This window comes from Cryptomeria japonica, chromosome 9 (genome assembly GCF_030272615.1).
Source record: "Cryptomeria japonica chromosome 9, Sugi_1.0, whole genome shotgun sequence".
Classification (NCBI taxonomy): domain Eukaryota; kingdom Viridiplantae; phylum Streptophyta; class Pinopsida; order Cupressales; family Cupressaceae; genus Cryptomeria; species Cryptomeria japonica.
In genome coordinates this window covers 708,450,335-708,476,535 of record NC_081413.1, presented here as the reverse complement: position 1 = coordinate 708,476,535, position 26,201 = coordinate 708,450,335, and positions in this window count along the sequence as shown.

Genomic DNA, 26,201 nt, shown 5'->3' with positions numbered 1-26,201 from the left:
ACACCTTGAGTAATATATTTGAAGAAGAAAAGATAACAAGAGTTGCAAACTTCTTAATCATGAAGATATACAATAGAAAATCCAAGATGTAGAAGGAAAAGGAGCTTTAGCAATCATAGTGTTTTTGGACTTTGCATGCTTTTTTTGTTGGTTATGCATGGCTCCCATAGGCTATTTAGCCTTGTGAATATTATTAAAAATATTCATTCATTAAAATTTTTAGATATATCATTTGCATCATTTGATAAAATTATATTATTCTTTATTTTTATGAAATTTGTAGATTTTAAATTGCTACATGCTTAAACCAATATAAAACATTCTACATAACTCTTACAACTCTATAACACTAATTTTTTTGAGGGCCCTCATTTATTCTACACACGATCGTTTTAATTAAAAAAACAGAGAATTTAATCATGTGACAATAGGAAAAGTAGGAGATTTTTTTTATCTACATGCGACATCGCATCACGATTTAAAAATAAATAATGTTGAATGGATGGACAGAGATGTCATATGCACAACCCTGATTTATTTTGTGAATAACTTTTACTATCTCAACTGCAAATTCTTCCATTAACCAATTTTGAAGCTATACTTGCATTCCCAGAGCAAAGAACTTAAGGTCTCACTCTAGGCATTGAAATTCCAAATATTTTTGTAAGCACTTGCGCAGGTGGGAGTAAAATCCTGAAGCCCCTATTTGGTCAGACCTGGTGACTTAATCTAGTATGAATGAATACACATTCTATTATATACAGCGACCCTAATGACAATGGGTACAATATGAATAAATCCAAGCAACAATTGAGTTTAGGAAACTGTGAACAAATCTGGATGCCCTCTGTACAACATGTAAATTGAGGTATCAGGAAATCCTATTTGAATGCTCACATATTGCATATTCAATTGTTACTTTACAAGTGTTAAATCAAAATGTCAGTTATCATACACATTTATCTGTCTCATATATTAGTGCATGGCTTATGGTTGTATTTTATCACTATAGGTTTCACTTTTCTATATGTGCCTTACTAGGTAGGGAGAAACCTACTATGGGGAACACACAGATGAGGCCCTAGGGTCTCACTATCCAACAGATCACCATGATTACTCTAGCAAGTTGTTATAATCTCCATGTCATTAAGATCGCCTACCTCTGGTGACTGGTGTGTAGCCCAGAATCAAAATCAGAGTTTAAAAACCATAAATCTATTTCTATAGATATAAACTATCAATAGGTTGAATGTAAACCCATTATCTTGTTAGACAGTTCAAATAACCGGAAGACAACTGAGAGGCGGGGGGGTGAATCAGTTGTCTCATATTACCAAAACATTTAGCAATTAAAACTTTAAAATCGGAACCCAAAACATTAATACTAGAATGCTTAAACCAAATACCAGAATAATAGTTAAACCAATTAAGCATAAACAATAATCAGAGAATAAATGCCATCCACATGACACCAAGATTTATACATGGAGAACCCGGTAAAGGGAAAAACCATGGTGGGAATCCTACCCACAGTCAAATAATACTTCTACAGTAAGTATGTGAATTACAATTGAGGGTCCTGCACTTGTAGGAAGTCCAACAACTTAGAGCGCACTGCTCATCACAAAAGGAGTCTCAATAACTACATAGAAATCCAGACTAGCAAAGATATAATCTCCTATGCCTGAGTACAGTTCTGGTTAAGCTCAATACCAGAGGACCAAATCCTCTTACATAAACCCAACTCGATATCCAATGATCAACCAAATCCTCTACCTGAATGATATTACATTATTCGCACATTACATATCCATATCCCATACCATTATCCTATCATGATCTAAAATGAGATCTTATATCATATATATACAAACCCTCAACCATAAACAATCAGGTCAACCACTAGACAATAAACCAATTGCATAATTACAAAACATGTCAGTCTTAGACCAACCAAATAATATCCAGCACATAAGACGTCCCAGAAACACATTGAGAGGTCCAATCCACATATTACATTACGCCGATCCATAACCTAGATCAACTGGGACCCAATATAGGTCCACACACTAAAGAAATGATCTCCATCCACCAAATCTCTAACATGATCACCAACAACATCTTGAAACCATACCAAAAGCTACACAAACACCACTTATGCATATCATCAAAGCTCTACCAGTGAAACCCTCACCAGAACCACAAGCCAAGATTCCAAGCAAATAGGATAGCATCTGATCACTAGACCAAAACCAACTAACTGAATATGAACATGAGTATCATGAACAAGCCAATTCCATAATCAAACCATAACAGAAGCCTACCGGATCGTTTCGGATCCAAACCAACCAAAAACCACTCATCCTACCGAGACCAGAAGGGTGCCAGTAAAGTATCCAAATAACTAGTGTTGACATCAATGACAAAACAACAATGAAACACATAATCAATTCCACCAAATGGCCAACAATCTCCCCCTTTGGCATTGACGGAAACACTAGATGTGAAAAACATCTAAGTACCAAGAAATGCCAAACAAGTCTCCCTCAATGGAAGACAATCAACAATCTCCCACATAGGAATAAAGACCAAACTCCCCCTATGAATCATATCTTTGTAAAGCTCTGAATTACATGTATATCTCTCACCTTAATGTATACTGTATGCGGGAAAAGTGGGTCGATGGAATTCAATATGTGAAAATATTGCTAAATACTAGTCCACACACACACACAGGACTTCTTGGTGCAAGCTATGGAGTAACAAAGTATTACTCAGCTTCCCAAGGTGGGTCCCATGGTTCTCTATCTTACAATGTCCCTCAAACCAATGTTTTTGCTCTCAGATCACTGAGCAAAATGGTTTAGGGATGGCAAATGCAAGAACGAGGGATGCTTTGATAGATTTTAGTATGAGATGTGTTATAAGCTATGTATGATTCTAGAAATGCAATAAACTAGATGATAAGATGACAAGGTTAGTATGAATACTATCCTAACATGATATATTTAGTCTATGATTGAACTAAAATGATAAAGAAATTATTCTAAACATGCATATTTAGTCTAATTCTTGATTTAAGAGAGACTAAATGATGAGCATATATGAAAAGAGAAAGCTTGAATGTATTTGAGCATAAGTGTGATGCTACAATTTTTGAAGGATGATTGTTATGGAGGAATGAGAGCTCTATTTATAGCAAGAATAGGGAAATGGATGGTCAAGATTGAATGGTTTAATCAAGGGTTGAGTTTGAAAGTTGGGGATCCATGTTTGTAATTGGCACCAATGAAATGGTGACAAGTGTCAACATAGGGTTGGGTTGAGAGAAGGGGTTGGAGACATTGAATGCCTGAGAAGACCTCATGGTTATCTAGAGGCTAAGGGTCAAGTCTAAGTTAGGATTACCCACTGGATTAAGAGTTAATCCAAGGATAAACCTTTGTGCAAATATTTAAGAGATAATCATGTTCAAAGCATTAAAGGCCTGATGAGACCCTTGGGTTGGATGAAGGTTGAGTTAAAACAAATGTTTTAACCATGTAGGAGGGTTTGAGTTAACCATTAATGGTTATTGGAGACTTTGGGGGATTAAGTGGTTGAAGGTTGAAAGCCTTAAATGGTTATCAAAGACTTTGAGGAATCAAGTGGTTGAAGGTTGAAAGCCTTTAATGGTTATCAAATACTTTGAGGGTTTGAGAAGTGACTTCCCTTTGCTTAGGGATGTGACAAAGTTTAGAAGAGGGGCTAGGTTAATTAGAAGCGATTAGAAGATTCTAGAAGGGATTAGAAAAGGGGTTTGAGATTTTGCAAGTGGATGGAGGGATAATAGGATTTAATTGAAATAAAGTAATTTAATTCAATTTGGTTGCAATTTGGAGAAATTAAATAAATTAGATTTATTTAATTTAGGATAACTATTTAATTAAATTTGTATTTAATTAAAAGTGGATAGGGGGGATTTAATTGAATAAAATGATTTATTCATTAAATGGGTATAGTGAATTTTATTTAAATAAATTGAGTAATTTACTTAATTAAATAGAGGAATGTGGATAATTTAATTAAATTGGATTTAATCAAATAGAGAAATGAACATAAAATATTCATTTAGGAATATGGTCATTTTTATACATCTACATTTTGCCCCTCTTTGAAGTGACATGTGTGCACATGTTATTTAAAAGAAAATGATGCTTTATCATGATTTATGATTAAATGCAATTTTTGTGTCGCTCTTATGATTTGTCAGTTGTGCCCCAGATTCGATAGTTGATGGTGATGCCCCCTCGGGAGATGAATCAATATTTTGAAAAAAATTTGATTTAATTTGATGAGTTGCGTATGATCTGTATGATTTCGTGCATGTGAAATGTGTGCAAATTGATTCATCTCCCGATAAGTTACAAATGTTATGGTATAGGGGAGACCGCGACCATATTACAGGTCCATTTGGCTAATCCTAATTTCATTTTCTTCTTATAAAAGGGGAAAAGGGCTTGAATTAGATTCATTTGTGCTTTGTTGACTTTGAAGAAAGAGAATTTGGTCTGTAGAGAAAATGCCTATTCCTTATCATAGACACCATTTCGAGCGCGTTCGGAGGTACCGGAGACCTACATCGCATGGACCACTAGTAAGTCAACATTTTGACCCTTTTTTGACTTTTCATTTTGTCGTTTTTAGTCTTTTTTGATTTTCAAAGTTCGGGTTTAACGTTCTAGCGCGTCTAGGGCGTAGATTAGCACATACGAAGTTTGAAGTAGCGCATCGAGTCAAATTTTAGGGATCGTGTCCGAAATAGATAGGATAGCGCATAGCAAAAATATGTTAGCGCATATAGGTAGAATAGCGCATGGTAGCCGTCGGGTAGCGCATCGAGTCAAGAGATTAGCGTGTAGGGTAGACCTAGCGCATAGGGGTCGCAGGGGTTCGCATAGGTAAGGGAGTTTAGCGCGTAGGGTTAACCTAGCGCATAGGGCCAAACGGGTAGCACCTAGGAGGTGTAGATTAGCACGTAGACAGAGTCTAGCACATAGATTGAGTTAGGTAGCGCATGGGGGAAAAAATTTAGTGCGTAGAGTCAGTCTAGCGCATAGGGTGAATAGATTAGCACGTAGAAAAAGCAGCCTAGCGCGTGGGGGATTTTTAGCGCATTGGGTATCTGTTTTAGCGCATCAGGAAAAATTTTGCGAGATGAGCCGATTTGAAGATTTGTTTTGGTCTGTCTGTCATGTTTTTATGCGTTTGTCCAATATGAGTGTTGATATAACTTATTTTGATTTGCGATATTTCAAGTTATGTGTAGATATCAATGTGTTGTGTTGATCAAGATATGAGTTGTTTTGCGTGTTCTGTTTTAAGTTCAATGTGTGAAGCCTGATTTGTGTTACAAGCTGATATGGGTTGGAAACTTGAGTTGTGTTACAAGCTGATATGGGTGGGAAACTTGAGTTGTTTTACAAGTTTATGTGATTGTGGAGACTTGAGTTGTGTTACAAGTTTTGATATGGTTTTTGATAACTTGAGTTGTTTTACAAGTTGATATGAAATGATAAGATTTTGAACTTGATGTAGATGAGCAAATTGTTTCATGTTGTTGATGTGAGTTTGATTTTGATATCTTTGTTTTGATGTGGAAACTGATATTGGATTTGTTTTGCTTGTTGATAGGAGCGATTGGGCGTGGTTCAGTCACGGGAGAGATTTCCCAGACCATTGACATTGATACCGCGGTTGTCGCAGGCCGACCTGGACATTATTGAGAGATGTGGATTGACTTCTTTCCTGGATATGCCTCGGTTCATTGTGAACCGGGGTCTATTGACAACACTTGCAGAGAGGTGGCACAGTGATACGAACACCTTCCATTTTGCCACGGGAGAGATGACAGTCACCCTAGAGGACTGTTACAGGATCCTGCGCATCCCGGTAGTAGGGGCACTACTACCCTACGAGCAGTCAGAGGAGGGTTGTACAGAGGCACTGCGCCGTATTTTTCATGATGATACCATCTGCGGCTATGAGATCCCATGGCAGGAGTTTTTGGACTTAGATTATGCACCGCTACCATCCATACTAGCAGGGTTTATTGGTGGATTCCTTTGTCCTGATCGCAGGTCAAAGGGATTCTCGGTAGGATGGGGGCTAGTTTTGGAGGAGATGGTCACTCAGGGCCAGAGGTTTGCATGGGGATCAGCTATGCTGACCCATTTATACAGGGGTCTGCATGAGGTAGTATACCTCGGTTACGACAGTTTGTCAGCTGGCGTGACATTATTACAGGTATGGTGTTGGGAGAACATTCCAGCAGTGAGGCCACTAGCAGATAGGGACAGGCCCGTAGGATGTGCATATGCCTACGGATACAGGGGTCTAGTTGTCCAGCGTAAGCTCGACAAACTAGAGCACTAGAGGAGGGTACTAGATGACATAGATACGGTCACTTGGCGACTGTATACAGGATGTGAGGTGTGGGCGGAGGATGGGCTGGAGATGCCCTTTGTATTTATGACTAGGTATCTGATTGGGAGGACCCCATTCGTGATTGAGCGGTTTGTGGTGACCCGAGTTTTGAGGCAGTTTGGGTGCCAACAGGGTATTCCTCAGGGAGCGTGCCTATATGCACGGCGGCAGCAGGATGTGGCTGATTGGGGGCCGACTATTTATAGTATCATGGCGGTGGAGGAGTTTGTGGGCTTGGCCGGGCAGATATGGGACTATGCCCCGAAGATTCAGGATGCGGGTATGACAGATGAGTTTGCCCGATTGTTTTCTGTGCGGGTGGTGGCCAGGATATCTGATCCTGAGGAGATGAGGCCATCGTTTGATTTGGATGAGGAGGAGGGAGATGGGGGAGATGATGGAGATGATGGGGATGATGGAGGAGATGGACGAGGGAGAGGAGCTAGAGGGAGGCGGGGAGGTAGAGTGAGGAGAGGAGATAGGGGTGTGGAGAGAGCAGTGCGATAGGGGAGGATAGATAGAGGGAGAGGTGGATTGGCTATCGGAGCTGGTGGAGAGGGGAGAGTGGGGGAGGTGCTAGCTGTAGTGGGTGGTATAGACGAGGCTATGTGACCAGCGTAGAGGAGGAGGACAGATGTGCTCCCACCTCTAGCACCGAGGACAGGCCGAGTGGGAGGGGTTCCTCCAACATAGGTACCACTATGGGTTCGGGTCCCTGGTCATATGGAGGATGCCCAGATACGGACCTTACAGATTACTGTCTAGCAGCTGCAGGCACAGATTTTGACCTATCATCGACAGATTTCTCAGTTGACCACTGAGCGAGATATCGAGATAGAGCGGTGGGGATGAGTGGAGGAGGCGGTGGTGAGCATGCAGAGAGTAGTGGCGGGTGGTCCGATGAGAGACACCCTGAGGCACTGAGAGCCCAGGAGGTGGAGTATTACAGGCGGCACTATGAGGCTGCAGTACCCAGGGACCGGCAAGTACAGAGCTTTACGTAGTCGAGATCCAGCTGATCTCGAGCTACAAGGTCACGGTCTGAGAGCCGAGGTGTTACGGGGCCACCGAGACAGGACCCTCCTGGAGATCCAGGGGCGGGTGCATCTGGAGTGAGACCATCTCTGTCAGGGGATAGTCATACTTGAGAGACATGGTCTCTGTTGTATTTTTGAGCATTGTATTCTTTGTGCTGGACATAGTTTTGACACATTTTGTACATTTGGATCATTTTTGATATATATATATATATATATATATATATATATATATATGGCACCATTTTTGATCATGTGATGTGTTTATATGGATGCATTTATTTGGGTTTTTTTGTTTATGTGATGCAATGCTTTAAATAGATGATATGATGTATGATGCAGGATATATGTTTTTATATGTTGTGAGATGTATCTTGAAAATGAGATGTATGTTTTGATATGCTGCTAAATGTATCTTAATTACAAACATGTGAAATGATATGCATCTAATTGTAAAATGATATGTAATGATGTTAAAATGATATGCAAACATGTTAAAATGATATGCAAACATGTTAAAATGATATGCATCTAATGTTAAAATGATATGAAAACATGCGTAAATGATATGCATCTAATGTTTGTGGAGCATCCCTCATTCTTGCATTCGCCATTTGATATAACCATATGTTATTTGCTTTCTTTGTAGGTTTCATCATTGAGCATTGATTTGTTTAGGATATGTTGAAAATTTATACAAGCATAATGGTATAATTGAACCATAATGACCTGAGAAAAATTTACATGATTTTTGATTTTGCAAGATAGCACAAGCATCAAGGTATAATTGAACCAGGACGACCTGAGTGTGCATTGCATAAACAGACAAGATAGACCATTTTGTATGCGTGAAGTGGAATCAGGCCTTCAGTGATTTTTGACGTATCACGTCTCGAGGCAAGCATTCACACAGTACAAGTGATTGCCTCCCAGATAGAAGACTAAGAAAATATTGGAAGTTCCTCTTGACTTTAGCTGTGAAGCATTTAGTGAGACAAGGAAGAGAATCCAAAAATTTAAAAAGTTCAAAATGCAAAACTAGTCAAGACTTTATGCAAGAATGCAACATTTAGTATTTCAGAAAATCATCCATCCTTGATTTTTTTGTGAATTGTTTTGTTTTGGTTTTTTTGCGATGAAGCGTAGTTTTGGTTGTTGGATGTCATGCTTCTGAGTTTTTTCAATAGTTGTGATGTCTTGAATGTTTGCAAGTTTTTGAACAAGTAAATGCCCCTAGCTGAGTGTGCCTCTTGATATGATCATGTACAGTGATTTCCAAGCCATGGTCGGATGTGGTAAGAGGATATATATAGACAAATCAGGATAGTGACTATGCTAAGTATGTCCTGAATGGATAGGTGCTAAGTGTCGGTCGATGGCCGATAGTGTTTGTATGGATAAAATGGGATTGAGATAGATAGAGGAGTTGTTCATTCACAAGAGTGCCTGTTTACCAGGTTTTCACCATTTGTTTTTATTGGTACTTTATGTTTTTGCTTTTTCTGGACTTTTTTTTTTTTTGTGCATATTTTGGCTTTTTCCGTGCACTAGGCCACTTAAGTGTAGTACCTCTTTAGATGGATGTTGTTAGTTGGTTCGTCGAGCACATCTCCTTCAAAATTTGTTAGTTGATAGGCACCTGATCCATAGACTGATATGATAACATAGGGACCCAACCAGTTAGGTTCAAATTTCCCTTTCTTTTCTCGATCTTGCTGATTTCTTGGATTTTCTTTGAGGACTAGGTCACCAACTTTGAAGTTACAAGGAATGACCTTGTGAGTGTAGCTCCTGCACATGCGTTGCTGATATGCTTTGAGATGGGTATAAGCATGTTGGCATCTTTCATCTAATAGTTCAAGTTCTTGTAGTCGGTTAACTCGATACTCTTCATCCGGGACTAAGCCTTTCAAAGAGACTCTGAGAGAGGGGATTTCTACCTCCAGGGGTAAAATAGCTTCTGATCCATATAACAATGAGTATGGTGTTGCTCCTGTAGGTGTGCGGATGCTCGTTCTGTATGCCCAAAGTGCTAGATTGAGTTGTACGTGCCAATCTTTGCCTGCATCATTCACTATTTTTTTGAGGATTTTTAGTATTGTCTTGTTAGATGCTTCTGCCTGACCATTTCCCTGCGGGTAGTATGGTGTAGAAAACCTATGTTGGATTTTGAATTTTTCACATAGTTCCTATACATCTTGGTTTTTGAAAGGTCGTCCATTATCTGTGATGATTGAACTTGGAATACCATATCGGCAGATCAGATAATTAAGGAGAAAAGAGGCAATTTGTTTCCTTATCACTGTGGTCATGGGAACTGCTTCTATCCATTTGGTAAAGTATTCTGTTGCTGTTATAATGAACTTGTGTCCATTTGAAGACAAAGGATGAATTTTGCCAACTAAGTCTAGTCTCCACTGACAAAAGGGCCAGGATGTTGTAAATGGCTGTAGTTCCTATGCTGGTGCATGTATGAGATTACCATGGATCTGGCATTTAGGACATTTCTTGGTGAAATGATAGGAGTCTTTCTCCATTGTAGGCCAGTAGTATCCCATCCATAGAAGCTTTTTAGCAAGAGTAGTACCACTTGAATGTGTGCCACAAATACCTTCATGAAGCTTGTGTAAAGCAAAATCGGAATCATTATGATCAAGGCAACGAAGAAGAGTACCATCGAGACCTCGACGATACAAAGTATCGGCAGTAAGGGTGTAACGGGCAGCTTGTCGGATAAAGTTACGTTTTTGGTTACGGGATTGGTCAATAGGTAAGATATTATGCTTGAGGTAGTCATATATTGGTCCATATAACGGAGAATTTGAACCAGTCAAGGCATAAATAACCTAGGATTCAGAGTGGTCATAGGCGGGGGAGAACAGTTGCTCTACCAGGAACTCGTAACGACTCTGTTGCTCTGGAATTTGTAGTAGTGAAGCGATAGTAGCCATTGCATCGGCTGCTTTGTTGTTCAACCTTGGTATTTGCTCAAAGGTGATGTGCACAAAATACTGTTTGAAGTCATCCACCATTCGTTTGTAGGGTAGTAGCTTGTCATCCTTTGTTTGATAGTCGTTGTTGATTTGATGGACGACCAGTTGTGAGTCTCCATAGACTTTTAACTCTGTGATTTTCCATTCTATGGCCATTTTGATGCCAATGACCAGTGCCTCATATTCAGCCACATTATTTGTGCATGGAAACATAAGCCTATATGATCTTGGTATAGTGTGTCCTTAAGGAGTGATGAATAGAATGCCAGCACCGGAACCGTGTTGTGTATAGGATCCGTCAAAGTATAGGGTCCATTGTTTGGTTGAAAGAGTAAAAATGTCCCTATCTAGAAATTCAACCTCCATGGTGTGTTTTCCTGCTAGCGGTGCTTCAGCCAACTGATCTGCAATTTCTTGTCCCTCGATGGCTCATCTTTCTGTGTATTGGATGTCAAATTCACTGAGAATCATGACCCATTTAGCCAATCGGCCTGTAAGAGCTGCCTTGCTGAGTAGATATTTGAGAGGATCAATTTTTGCGACTAGCTTGATGGTATGTGCTAGCATATAATGTCGGAACTTCTAAGATGCAAAGACCACTATTAGGCAAGCCTTTTCAATGAATGTATAGTTGAGTTCATAGCCATTCAATGTCCGACTGATGTAATATATGGCGCGCTCCTTTCCTTGTTGATCTTCTTGTGCCAATAGTGCCCCCAGTGATATATCTGTTGTTGAGATATATAAGATTAGAGGCTTTCCTATGATTGGTGGGACCAGAACTGGTGGATTCTTCAGGTACTGTTTGATTTGGTAAAAAGATTCTGCACACTTGGCCTCCCATTTGAATGGTACATTTTTGTGTAGTAAATGGTTAAATGGTAGACTTTTATCTACTAGCTGAGCGATGAATCGCCTGATTGATTGAAGTCGGCCTTGTAGAGATCTGAGTTGACTGATATTCTTTGGTGGTGGCATGTCCATAATGGCTTGTACCTTTGCTGGATCTACTTCAATACCTTTAGCTGAGACAATGTAGCCTAGTAACTTGCCTAATGTAACCCCAAAGACACACTTCTTAGGGTTGAGCCTGACTTGGAATTTTTCCAATCGATCAAAGATCTTTGTTAGGATGCCGAGATGTTCAGCTCTAGTGAAGGATTTAGCTAATAAATCATCCACATAGTCTTCCATAAATGTGTGCATCATGTCATGGAATATTGTGGTCATTGCTCTTTGATAAGTGACCCCTGCATTCTTTAAGCCAAAAGGCATAACATTCCAGCAATACGTTCCCCAAGGATAGGTGAACGTGGTTTTATCTTGATCTTCAGGAGCTATTTTGATTTGATTATAGCTTGAGAAACCATCCATTAGTGAGAGCATTGCGTGGCCTGCTGTAAGATCTACAATTATGTCAATACTTGGTAGAGGAAAGTCATCCTTTGGACAAGCTTTGTTGATGTCTCTGAAGTCAGTGCAGATTCTGATACTACCATCTGGTTTTGATACTGGAACAATGTTGGAAATCCATTCTGCATAGTCAATGGGTCGAATGAATCCGACGTCTAATAATTTCTTTAGTTCAGTTTTGACCATGACTGCCACCTGTGGGTTCATCTTGCGTAGCTTTTGCTCTACTAGCTTAACTCCTGTAGAAATGGACAAGTGATGCATGATTAAGTGAGGATCTACTCCGAGCATATCAGCATATGACCAAGCAAAGTTGATTTGTTGTCCTTTAAAGAAGATGATGAATGCCGATCTTTCTTCTTCTGTCAGAGATTCTGTGAGGTGTATGTTTCTGGCTGTTTCTGTGGTACCAATGTTGATTGATTGAGTGGGCTCAATCAAAATGGGTGATCGCTCATGAAAGTGTTCAGGAAGAGTGTCAAGTCTCCCATTGTTAAGTGCCTTAAAAAGGTTTTCACCCTCAGATGCGTCCTTTATTTTTACTTTTTTGTGATCTAGAGCTGCCATTGACTGGTTTTCAGCATTAAATCTTTTATTTAGTTCATTTTTGCGACTGAGAGACTTGGCACTCCCTGATTGACAGACATCGTTACTTTGTTCACTGGTAGAGCCTATTTCTGGATTTATGGTACATAGGTAATGGATAATAGATTCATCATCTGGGAAAATTGTTATATGATGGATTTTAGGTTCATCCCAATCGATGAGGTCAGGAAAGAAAAGCGGTAAGGAATCGTTAGGTGGATCAAGTTCGGCTACTGTGAGTGTTAGGACAGAGTTTTCATTGTGATGGGCCTTGTTTTTAAAGAAGTCCAGGATTTCGTCAAGGTCCTCGATGGTATTATCTTCCACATAGACTTGTTCATAATGTTTTTGTTCGCTTTCCTTGGCGTCATAGATATTTTGTGGTCCAAATTCAAGAGGTCTATCTTTTGCGTTATGTTCTTCTTGAGAAAGGGATATAGAATCAGTATCATCAGGAATATCTATAGTAGCATTGGAGTAGGTACCCCATTCATATTCATTGGAATCTGTCTCATAGGCATCGTCCCAGATTCTATCGGTGCTGCAAATAGGTATGTTGTATGGTGAAAACAAATCTTTGATGATAGATATCATTTTGATGGTTTTTGTTGATTCTATATCAGATCCGTCTTCTACTTGCTGGATTTGTTCATAAACTGTACTTCCTCGGGGAGGAATAATGGTATCTGGAGATGACATGATTTGTTTTTGAGACATTGGTGTTTGAATATGAGCTACCGCTGCAGATAGGGCCTTCTTATGACTTAGAAGCTTTCCCTGATGCAACTTCTGATCTTGACGTTCCCGTGCCTTGCGGATTGTTTCTGTTGATTCAAAGAGTGCTTCCTACCAGGATTCTTCTTTGTACTTCTTCTTCACCTTCCATTGAGCTTTTGTAGTTGTGTGTGGCGGCTGTTTCAAGAGGAATGTGAGTTTAGAACCCAATCCCGCTTTGTTTCTACTAGGTTGTGAAGGAAGATCTATAGGTTCAGTGACTCCTTTGTGTTTCCCAATAGGTCCTTTACCGCCATATCCCATTTGCTTCATGATTAAGTAGCCTTTTCCATACAGGTGTGTTGGTAGAACAATGTCTAGAGTGGCTGCTCTATGATCTTCTTCCTCATCTTTTTATAACCAGCTAAGAACGTCCTTGTCTTCTATTTCATGTGCTAGAGTACCCAATTGGATGAAGGTACCATCAAATTTAGTGATGGGCTGAGTAGCTAGATGTGTTGATATAGTAGGCAAACCATGCGATCTAGGTGATGTTGGCAATTTGGCCAAACATAAAGGCTCCAAAGAGTATTCTCCCATGCCTTGGTCTTTGATTTGCATCTTCTGCTTGAAGTCTCCCCATAAGGAGTTTGATTTTTCTGTTGGTGGATCTGATGTTGAAGATCGCTCCTGTTCTCTATTATGAGGAACCAAACTATCTTGGGCTGCCCCCATTGCGTTGCAATGTTGAAATGGATTGTGATCAACTGATATGGAGATTTCTTGTCCATCATAAGGAAACTTGACACACTGGTGAGATGTGGAAGGTATTGCTTTCATTTCATGTATCCAAGGTCGTCCTAACAAGATATTGTAGGTGAGATCAATATCTAAGACCTGACATATAGTATCCTTTTGTACTGGTCCTACTTGGATAGGTAATATCACTGTTCCTCTAGAGGACCTTTCCTCAACATCATATGCTTTTATGGTAATCTTCTTGCAAGGATCAATAGATTCTTCTGAGAAGCCTAATGCACGGATAAGTTTTAAAGTACATATATTAAGTCCGGCTCCTCCATCTATTAAGACTCTTTTTACTCGGTGTTTGCAAACAATGACTTCAATATGGAGAGGAGTATTATGCGGATGACTCAAGGAAGTATTGTCATGCTCTGAGAAGGTAAGGTTATGAGGTCCTATCATATGGGCGACCATGGCTTGAAATCTGTCTGTATCCAGATTTTGGGGTACATTTGTTTCCAATAGCGCTTGCTCCAATATGTCTTTGTGCTTTGGTGATAGTTTCAATAATTCCAGGATAGATATCTGAGCTGGAGTCTTGCGTAGTTGGCTAACCAAGTCATATTGGATTTTTGGTGTGGTAATTGTAGGTGCAGTATGTCCCTTCAAGACATATTTCTGAGTTCGGGTTGTTACATTGACAGATTCATGATCATGCCGATCTCGAATGGTGATGACATTGACTTGATGATCTTCAGCTGATATGTGGTTGATTGTGTTGTTGTAGATGTGATTAATACGAGCTCCGCGTGTATCATCCGAAGTTGATGCTTCATCTTTGTTGTAATTTGGGAGAGGATTTTTGAAGGCGCCATGATCACCATTTGTTTTAAGACCATCCACCGTTAAGTCACCTCGATCAATCATGTCCTGTACTATGTGTTTTAATCTCATGCACTCATTTGTTCTATGACCTTTGTTGCGATGGAAATCACAATAGTGTGAATCATTCCACCAAGGTGGTTTGATTGGAGGTTCATAGTTGCTGATTGGAGGCAAAGAAAGAATCTTGTTTGCCAAAAGTTCTCTGAATGTGGATTCTAATGATTGTCCCAGTGATGTGAAGATACGCTTTTGGAAATTGTTCGTGTTGTTACGTGAATTGTTGTTAGGTCCTGGATTCATGTTCTTGCTTTGAGTATCGTTGGTGTTGTTTGCGTTGAGTTGTCCTTGATCATTGGTTGGTGCATATGTGTTAGCACTAGGAGTAGCATTTTTAGGATTTTTCATATTTTGAGGATTTCCGGATAATGCAAGCACTGGTTGCTTAGATTTGGGATCATATGATTCATTGTTGCCTTCATTTTTGTTTCGAGTCTAAAATCGAGATTTATCAAGGTTGGTGTTGTTCTGGTTATTGTAGTTTGATGAGTTTGTTCCTTCCTTGTAGAATTTGAGTGTTCCCTTTTTGACACATGCTTCTTCTACTTGAATGCCATTTTCAATCAATTTAGCAAAAGATGGTATGCATTGAAGTTTTAGTCTGTAACTCATTTCGCCATTCAAGTTATCAATGAAGATTTCCATTTTCTCCTTTTCGGAAATATCTCGAGGATATCGTGATACCATGCGTCACCAGCGTTGAAGGAACACCATGAATGTTTCATTGTTCTTTTGTTTGGTGTTGCAAACATCTAACATGGTTATGGCATGTTGGATGTTGTAGGAATAGTGGGTTATGAATTTGTTAACCAATTCATCAAATGATCTGACAGGTGGCGAAATTTTGGATAACCATTCCATAGTTTGCCCTCCCAAGCTTCTGGGGAATAACCTCATCAAATAGGTGTCATCATGAGCAAATTCAAGGCTCAGTGTGCAAAATTCTCAAACATGATCTCGGGGATCACTTTTTCCATCATATTTATCAAATTTGGGAACGTCTGAGTTTGGAGGAAAAGGCACCATGTTCAATCTTCTATCAAATGGGTAAGGACAGATTTCATTTAAAGAGTACCGCACTGTTGTCCCTTATTGTATATCCTGTATTTGCCTTTGCAACATTTGCATTTGTTGAGTAAGGGCTGCCAAAGGTATATTGTCTTGTCGAGGGAAAAGTTCTTGCCAATGGTATATTTTGCTCTGGTGTTTCTAGCTCAGGTATACGTATTTCTGGTATGTGTTGTTCTGGAAAGTGTTGCTCTGGAATATGTTGTTCAGGTATGTGAGTTTCTTCTTCTCTGTGTTGTTCTTGATATGCATATTGTCGAGATCCAGTTTGAAAAATGTTTGGGTCTAAATCTTCGGGAAGTTTAACGCCTTTGCTTGTAAGCATGAGCAGATATTTTTCCTTGTCATTTTCCATGAGTTTTTCTACAAGTTTTTGGAAGGAAGGGTTTTCTTGACATTCCCAAAGAAGTGCTTCAGTAATTTCAGGTTCTTCTACGCGTGGAACCTCAAAAGGATTTGATAATCTTCAATTCATACTGGACTCAGCATGTGCCTCGCTTTGTTTGTCTCTTTGAGAGCGAGTAATAGGCATTTTAGTAGAAACTTTCAGTGATGAAGGGGATAAAAGCCTCGTTGATATGTTGCTCGGGCGTTGGTGGTTCTGGCCGAGATGTGTTATATGTGATGCACTCGTCGGGAAAGAATGTTGGATTGATCTTTCCTCCGCGGTTTATGGTTTGATTAAAAGCAGACTTTTGGCAGTATGCTCTTGTTTTCAAAGGTTCTTTGTCAAATTCGCTAGATTTGTTTTGGATATAACATTTGGCGTGATGAAGGAATACCCGATGAGATTTGAAGAGTTGACGATTGATGTATAAAAACTTATTTCTCTTGATGAATTTGGAAAAACTAGGTTGTTGTTTCTTCAACGTGATGTTACGATAGAGGTTCTTTCTTCTCAGAATAAGCGGATTAGTCATGCATGAGTGATCAATGGTTTCCTTTGATTGGTTTGGATTCTGTTGATTCTTGTTTTTGAAAATTTTAAATCTTACTCTATCAGAGTGAAGGTTTTTAGATGCCCCTTCACGACAAAGCGTGTCAAATGATATGGATAAAAGCCTCCCGATCTGGAAACTTGATTTGACAATTTGAAGATTTTAAACAAGTGTTTTGAGATAAAAAACCGTAGGATGGTAAAGGATTCTGTTGATACTGATGATGAGATTTTCGGATTATGATAGGAGAGACATCCTCGATTACGCGATTCGTTTAAGATTCTGACAACGTTTGTTTTGACACAAATTTTGCTTGAGAAATAGTTTTAATGGTTTGTTTGCCACTCTGGTTTGATGAAAAATGATGTTGATGAAAAATGCTTCTAAAAATGTGTTTGAAAATTTCAAAAAAAAAATCGGTTTTGCTCTCTGTTTTTTCTGTTTTTGATCACGCGTTAGAACAGAGTCTACATGCGCTATTTAAATTCCTTGATGTGCTAAAATGATAACCACACGCGCTAGGCTACCCCCAGACATGCACTAAAGTTTTGGACTGTTAAAATTGTTTTTCCAACTGTTGAAAAATCTATGCGCTATCCTGGGTCTGTGACGCGCTAACTGTTGGACTCTATGCGCTAATGTTTAGTCTCTACGCGCTAAGCTGTTGCTTCCATGCGCTAGGCTGTTTCTTTGATGCGCTAAAGGATTCTGCACTATTTTTGCCTTAAGATGAAACGCTACTGTTTTGAACCAACGCGCTAACTTGTGGTTTGGATGTGCTAACAGAATTACTCCACGTGCTAAGAAGTTGCTCTTATGCGCTAAACTGCCCTGATTTTTTTTTCTTTGGTTTGGTTTTTGTAAATTTTGAATTTTTGTTGTGAATTTTTCAAGCTTGATGGATGATTTTCTGAAGTAATAAATGCAAGCACGGCACAAAAAGTACAATCATTTTTCCTAATCTAACAAAAAGTGTATGTTCTACGAGGATGTGTTCAAATCCCCAATGTTTTAACAGGTTTGGATACAAATAACACACTTCAGGAAGACTCTTTAATCAAGGGTCATAAATAACATCATAGCTCACTAGTCTCGATACTTCGTCAGCTCAAACAGCCGTGTCACCCCCTAGAGGGCACCCGTTTTTTTGTCTTTTGCCAGAAATTAACTCAAAGTGAATCGCTTCACAGTTGAGTAGTTATCTTGGGAGATATATGGTGAGTAATCTTGGGGGCGGATTCTTCCCCACCCTTGCACTATGATGTTATAAATGTCTGGTTACTGACTTGATTCAAAGCTTCTATTTTTAAGGTTCGTAATCAGGCTTCCCGTTTGGCCGTCAGTGATAAACTCCCTCAAGAGGCTTCCCAACCTTTAGAACAAAGGCTTTACGTATCTCAAGGATACTGGGGGAAGGCTAATCACTGCGCGCAACCGTTGAAAAGGACTTTTGTCACTTTCCACATTTGATTATAGTGGGTTGGAATTCTTAGCATCAAAGTCATTCCCCACTTAGGTCGTTCCCTTCACACCGGCCATAAACGGCTTTAAGAGTTGATTTCAACTCCTCAGGAAGGCAGGCCTGCTAAAGGTTTTATTGCTTGAAGTAAAGAAAGCTGTAAGAGTGGTCTGGATTTTTGATCACCCAGTTAAGGGGAGAGCATATTCCTTCCACTTTCGAGACAAAGCAATCAAGTTGGTTTATTTTATCCTTTCAATTCAGTGATTTGCTAAAATCTATGTGGAGATGTTGCTCCACAAAAACATGGTGTTTATTTTAGCCTTGCAAAGCAATGATTTTCTGATCTATGAAAAGAAATTTTGGTTAACAAAGTAAAGTCGATGTTTTTGGTCAACAAAATGAAAATCGATAGGGGAAAACTTTCCCTCTTTGCTTTGCGCGAAATAAAAAAATGAGGTTCTTTTTACTTTGCAAAAATAAAGTGAATCCTTTTAGACACCAAAGGATGGTGATATTCTTTTTACCCCTTTCTGGCAAAATAAAGATTTTTTTGTGGTTTGTTTTACAGCCCAAAGTAAGATGAGTTCAATTTTATTTAACTAGAATTAAAAAGACTTTAAATTTTAACTAACTTGAACAAGCTAGTAAAATTTAAATAATTTTTAGTTCTAAAAAAAAGAACACTAAGCTCCTCCCCCTACAATAAAATGTCAGAAATCCTACAAAAGACCACCACATTAGTTAGAAAAACAAAGGATTTTGTGGACTTCAACAAGTCTAAAATTTCATTTTCGGTTACAATGTTTGTTTCTGTCTTCGATGCGCTACATAAAAGAATGCATGCGCTATAATTTACCCTTGATGCACTAAAATGAAGTATCAACGCGCTATACTGTTTGCTAGATGCGCTACTCTATTTTTATTTAGCGTTGCGACCTGCAAGAAAAATATAGTGGTTTGATGCACTACTGTATAAACCTTACGCACTGGATTGCGGACTGTAAGTGGTGAAAAGTGGACTGCATGCGCTACGATGTTTACTGGATGCACTAAACAGTGAACTGAATGTGCCGCTCTGGTTTTCTTCCACGTTGAAATCTAAAGGAAAATATTACAAGTAGACATGCACTAAGGAAAGGTCTCCACGCGCTAGAGTATGGACCCCACGCGCTAAACAGTGAGCGAGATGTGCTAGACTGTTAACCAGATGCGCTAGGGAATGTTTCCCACACGCTGATTCTTGTTTCCCGCGGACCTGCAAAAGTGATTAGTTTGAAAAACCGATTTGATATTTGGGGTCGGGCCCCATGGTGGGCACCAGAAATGTATGCGGGAAAAGTGGGTCGGTGGAATTCAATATGTGAAAATATTGCAAAATACTAATCTACACACACACAGAGGACTTCTTGGTGCAAGCTATGGAGTAACAAAGTATTACTCAGCTTCCCAAGGTGGGTCCCATGGTTCTCTATCTTACAATGTGCCTCAAACCAATGTTTTTGCTCTCAGATCACTGAGCAAAATGGTTTAGGGATGGCAAATGCAAGAACGAGGGATGCTTTGATAGATTTTAGTATGAGATGTGTTATAAGCTATGTATGATTCTAGAAATGCAATAAACTAGATGATAAGATGACAAGGTTAGTATGAATACTATCCTAACATGATATATTTAGTCTATCATTGAACTAAATGATAAAGAAAGTATTCTAAACATGCATATTTAGACTAATTCCTGACTTAAAAGAGAGGCTAAATGATGAGCATAAAAATTATATATGAAAGCTTGAATGTATTTGAGCATAAGTGTGATGCTACAAATTTGAAGGATGATTGTTATGGAGGAATGAGAGCTCTATTTATAGCAAGAATAGGGCAATGGATGGTCAAGATTGAATGGTTTAATCAAGGGTTGAGTTTGAAAGTTGGGGATCCATGTTTGTAATTGACACCAATGAAATGGTGACAAGTGTCAACATAAGGTTGGGTTGAGAGAAGGGGTTGGAGACATTGAATGCCTGAGAAGACCTCATGGTTATCTAGAGGCTAAGGGTCAAGTCTAAGTTAGGATTACCCACTGGATTAAGAGTTAATCCAAGGATAAACCTTTGTGCAAATATTTAAGAGATAATCATGGTCAAAGCATTAAAGGCCTGATGAGACCTTTGGGTTGGATGAAGGTTGAGTTAAAACAATTTTTTTAACCATGTAGGAGGGTTTGAGTTAACCATTAATGGTTATTGGAGACTTTGGGGGATTAAGTGGTTGAAGGTTGAAAGCCTTAAATGGTTATCAAAGACTTTGAGGGTTTGAGAAGTGACTTCCCTTTGCTTAGGAATGTGACAAAGTTTAGAGGAGGGGTTAGGTTAATTAGAAGCGATTAGAAGATTCTAGAAGGGATTAGAAAAGGGGTTTGGGATTTTGCAAGTGGATGGAGGGATAATAGGATTTAATTGAAATAAAGTAATTTAATTCAATTTGGTTGCAATTTGGAGAAATTAAATAAATTAGATTTATTTAATTTAGGATAACTATTTAATTAAATTTGTATTTAATTAAAAGTGGATAGGGGGGATTTAATTGAATAAAATGATTTATTCATTAAATGGGTATAGTGAATTTTATTTAAATAAATTGAGTAATTTACTTAATAAAATAGAAGAATGTGGATAATTTAATTAAATTGGATTTAATTAAATAGAGAAATGAACATAAAATATTCATTTAGGAAAATGGTCATTTTTATACGTCTACATTTTGCCCCTCTTTGAAGTGACGTGTGTGCACATGTTATTTCAAAGAAAATGATGCTTTATCATGATTTATGATTAAATGCAATTTTTGTGTTGCTCTTATGATTTTCCAGTCGTGCCCCAGATTTTATTTGATGTGTGATGCCCCCTCGGGAGATGAATCAATATTTTGAAAAACTTTTGATTTAATTTGATGAGTTGCGTATGATGTGTATGATTTCATGCATGTGAAATGTGTGCAAATTGATTCATATCCCGATAAGTTACAAATGTTATGGTATAGGGGAGACCGCGACCATATTACAGGTCCATTTGGCTAATCCTAATTTCATTTTCTTCTTATAAAAGGGGAAAAGGGCTTGAATTAGATTCATTTGTGCTTTGTTGACTTTGAAGAAAGAGAATTTGGTCTGTAGAGAAAATGCCTATTCTTTATCATAGACACCGTTTCGAGCGCGTTCGGAGGTACCGGAGACCTGCATCGCGTGGACCACCAGTAAGTCAACATTTTTGACCCTTTTTTACTTTTCATTTTGTCATTTTTAGTCATTTTTTAATTTTTAAAGTTCGGTTTTAACGTTCTAGTGCGTCTAGGGCGTAGATTAGCGCATACGAAGTTTGAAGTAGTGCATCGAGTCGAATTTTAGGGGTCGTGTCCGAAATAGATAGGATAGCGCATAGCAAAAATATGTTAGCGCATATAGGTAGAATAGCGCATGGCAGCCGTCAGGTAGCACGTCGAGTCAAGAGATTAGCGCATAGGGTAGACCTAGCGCATACGGGTCGCAGGGGTTCACATAGGTAAGGGAGTTTAGCGCGTAGGGTTAACCTAGCGCATAGGGCCAAACGGGTAGCACCTAGGAGGTGTAGCTTAGCGCGTAGACAGAGTCTAGCACATAGGGTAAGTTAGGTAGCGCATGGGGGGAAAATTTTAGTGCGTAGAGTCAGTCTAGCGCATAGGGTGAATAGATTAGCGCGTAGGAAAAGCAGCCTAGCACGTGGGGGTTTTTTAGCGCATTGGGTATGTGTTTTAGCGCATCAGGAAAAATTTTGTGAGATGAGCCGATTTGAAGATTTGTTTTGGTCTGTCTAGCATGTTTTTATGCGTTTGTCCAATATGAGTGTTGATATAACTTGTTTTGATTTGCGATATTTCAAGTTATGTGTAGATATCAATGTGTTGTGTTGATCAAGATATGAGTTGTTTTGCGTGTTCTGTTTTAAGTTCAATGTGTGAAGCCTGATTTGTGTTACAAGCTGATATGGGTTGGAAACTTGAGTTGTGTTACAAGCTGATATGGGTGGGAAACTTGAGTTGTTTTACAAGTTTATGTGATTGTGGAGACTTGAGTTGTGTTACAAGTTTTGATATGGTTTTTGATAACTTGAGTTGTTTTACAAGTTGATATGAAATGATAAGATTTTGAACTTGATGTAGATGAGCAAATTGTTTCATGTTGTTGATGTGAGTTTGATTTTGATATCTTTGTTTTGATGTGGAAACTGATATTGGATTTGTTTTGCTTGTTGATAGGAGCGATTGGGCGTGGTTCAGTCACGGGAGAGATTTCCCAGACCATGGACATTGATACCGCGGTTGTCGCAGGCCGACCTGGACATTATTGAGAGATGTGGATTGACTTCTCTCCTGGATATGCCTTGGTTCACTGTGAACCAGGGTCTATTGACAACACTTGCAGAGAGGTGGCATAGTGATACGAACACCTTCCATTTTGCCATGGGAGAGATGACAGTCACCCTAGAGGATTGTTAAAGGATCCTGCGCATCCTGGTAGTAGGGGCACTACTACCCTACGAGCAGTTAGAGGAGGGTGGTACAGAGGCACTGCGCCATATTTTTCATGATGATACCATCTGTGGCTATGAGATCCCATGGCAGGAGTTTTTGGACTTAGATTATGCACCACTGCCATCCGTACTAGCAGGGTTTATTGGTGGATTCCTTTGTCCTGACCGCTGCCATCTTGTTAGGACGACCTTGGATACATGAAATGCAAGCAGTACCTTCCACATATCACCAGTGTGTCTAGTTTCCCTATGATGGACAAGAAATCTTCATATCGGCTGATCACAATCCATTTCAACATTGCAATGCAATGGGGGCAGCCCAAGACAGTTTGGTTCCTCATAATAGAGAACAGGAGCGATCTTCAACATCACATACACCAACAGCAAAATCAAACTCTTTATGGGGAGACTTCAAGCAGAAGATGCAAATCAAAGACCAAGGCATGGGAGAATACTCTTTGGAGCCTTTATGTTTGGCCAAATTGCCAACATCACCTAGATCGCATGGTTTGCCTACTATATCAACACATCTAGCTACTCAGCCCATCACTAAATTTGATGGTACCTTCATCCAATTGGGTACTCTAGCACATGAAATAGAAGACAAGGACGTTCTTAGCTGGTTATACAAAGATGAGAAAGAAGATCATAGAGCAGTCGCTCTGGACATTGTTTTACCAATACACCTGTATGGAAAAGGCTACTTAATCATGAAGCAAATGGGATATGGCGGTAAAGAACCTATTGGGAAATGCAAAGGAGTCACTGAACCTATAGATCTTCCTTCACAACCTAGCAGAAACAAAGCGGGATTGGGTTCTAAACTCACATTCCTCTTGAAACAACCACCACACACAACTACAAAAGCTCAATGGAAGGTGAAGAAGAAGTACAAAGAAGAATCCTGGCAAGAAGCACTCTTTGAATCAACAGAAACAATCTGCAAGGCACGGGAATGTTAAGATCGAAAGTTGCATCAGGGAAAGCTTCTAAGTCATAAGAAGGCCCTATCTGCAGTGGTAGCTCATATTCAAACACCAATGTCTCAAAAACAAATCATGTCATCTCCAGATACTATTATTCCTCCCCGAGGAAGTACAGTTTATGAACAAATCCAGCAAGTAGAAGACGGATCTGATACAGAATCAACAAAAACCATCAAAATGATATCTATCATCAAAGATTTGTTTTCACCATACAACATACTTGTTTGCAGCACCGATAGAATCTGGGACGATGCCTATGAGACAGATTCCAATGAATATGAATGGGGTACCTGCTCCAATGCTACTACAGATATTCCTGATGATACTGATTCTATATCCCTTTCTCAAGAAGAACATAACGCAAAAGATAGACCTCTTGAATTTGGACCACAAAATATCTATGACACCAAGGAAAGCGAATAGAAACATTATGAACAAGTCTATGTGGAAGATAATACCATCGAGGACCTTGACGAAATCCTAGACTTCTTTAAAAACAAGGCCCATCACAATGAAAACTCTGTCCTAACACTCATAGTAGCCAAACTTGATCCACCTAATGATTCCTTACTGCTTGTCTTTCCTGACCTCATCGACTGGGATGAACCTGAAATCCATGATATACCAATTTTCTCAGATGATGAATCTATTATCCATTACCTATGTACCATAAATCCAGAAACAGGCTCTACCAGTGAACAAAGTAACGATGTCTGTCAATCAGGGAGTGCCAAGTCTCTCAGTCGCAAAAATGAACTAAATAAAAGATTTAATGCTGAAAACCAGTCAATGGCAGCTCTAGATCACAAAAAAGTAAAAATAAAGGACGCATCTGAGGGTGAAAACCTTTTTAAGGCACCTAACGATGGGAGACTTGACACTCTTCCTGAACACTTTCATGAGCGATCACCCATTTTGATTGAGCCCACTCAATCAATCAACATTGGTACCACAGAAGCAGCCAGAAACATACACCTCACAGAATCTCTGACAGAAGAAGAAAGATCGGCATTCATCATCTTCTTTAAAGGACAACAAATCAACTTTGCTTGGTCATATGCTGATATGCCTGGAGTAGATCCTCACTTAATCATGCATCACTTGTCCATTTCTACAAGAGTTAAGCTAGTCAAGCAAAAGCTACGCAAGATGAATCCACAGGTGGCACTCATGGTCAAAATTGAACTAAAGAAATTATTAGACATCGGATTCATTCCACCCATTGACTATGCAGAATGGATTTCCAACATTGTTCCAGTATCAAAACCAGATGGTAGTATCAGAATCTGCACTGACTTCAGAGACGTCAACAAAGCTTGTCCAAAGGATGACTTTCCTCTGCCAAGTATTGACATAATTGTAGATCTTATAGCAGGCCACGCAATCCTCTCACTAATGGATGGTTTCTCAGGCTATAATCAAATCAAAATAACTCCTGAAGATCAAGATAAAACCGCGTTCACCTATCCTTGGGGAATGTACTGTTGTAATGTTATGCCTTTTGGCTTAAAGAATGCAGGGGCCACTTATCAAAGAGAAATGACCACAATATTCCATGACATGATGCACACATTTATGGAAGACTATGTGGATGATTTATTAGCTAAATCCTTCACTAGAGCTGAACATCTCGACATCCTAACAAAGATCTTTGATCGATTGGAAAAATTCCAAGTCAGGCTCAACCCTAAGAAGTGTGTCTTCGGGGTTACATCAGGCAAGTTACTAGGATACATTGTCTCAGCTAAAGGTATTGAAGTAGATCCAGCAAAGGTACAAGCCATTATGGACATGCCACCACCAAAGAATATCAGTCAAATCAGGTCTCTACAGGGACGACTTCAATCAATCAGGCGATTCATCGCTCAGCTAGCAGATAAAAGTCTACCATTTAACCATTTACTACACAAAAATGTACCATTCAAATGGGAGGCCAAGTGTACAGAATCTTTTTACCAAATCAAACAGTACCTGATGAATCCACCAGTTCTGGTCCCACCAATCACAGGAAAGCCTCTAATCTTATATATCTCAACAACAGATATATCACTGGGGGCACTATTGGCACAAGAAGATCAACAAGGAAAGCAGGGCGCCATATATTACATCAGTCAGACATTGAATGGCTATGAACTCAACTATACATTCATTGAAAAGGCTTGCCTAACAGTGGTCTTCGCATCTCAGAAGTTCCGACATTATATGCTAGCACATACCATCAAGCTAGTCGCAAAAATTGATCCTCTCAAATATCTACTCAGCAAGGCAGCTCTTACAGGTCGATTGGCTAAA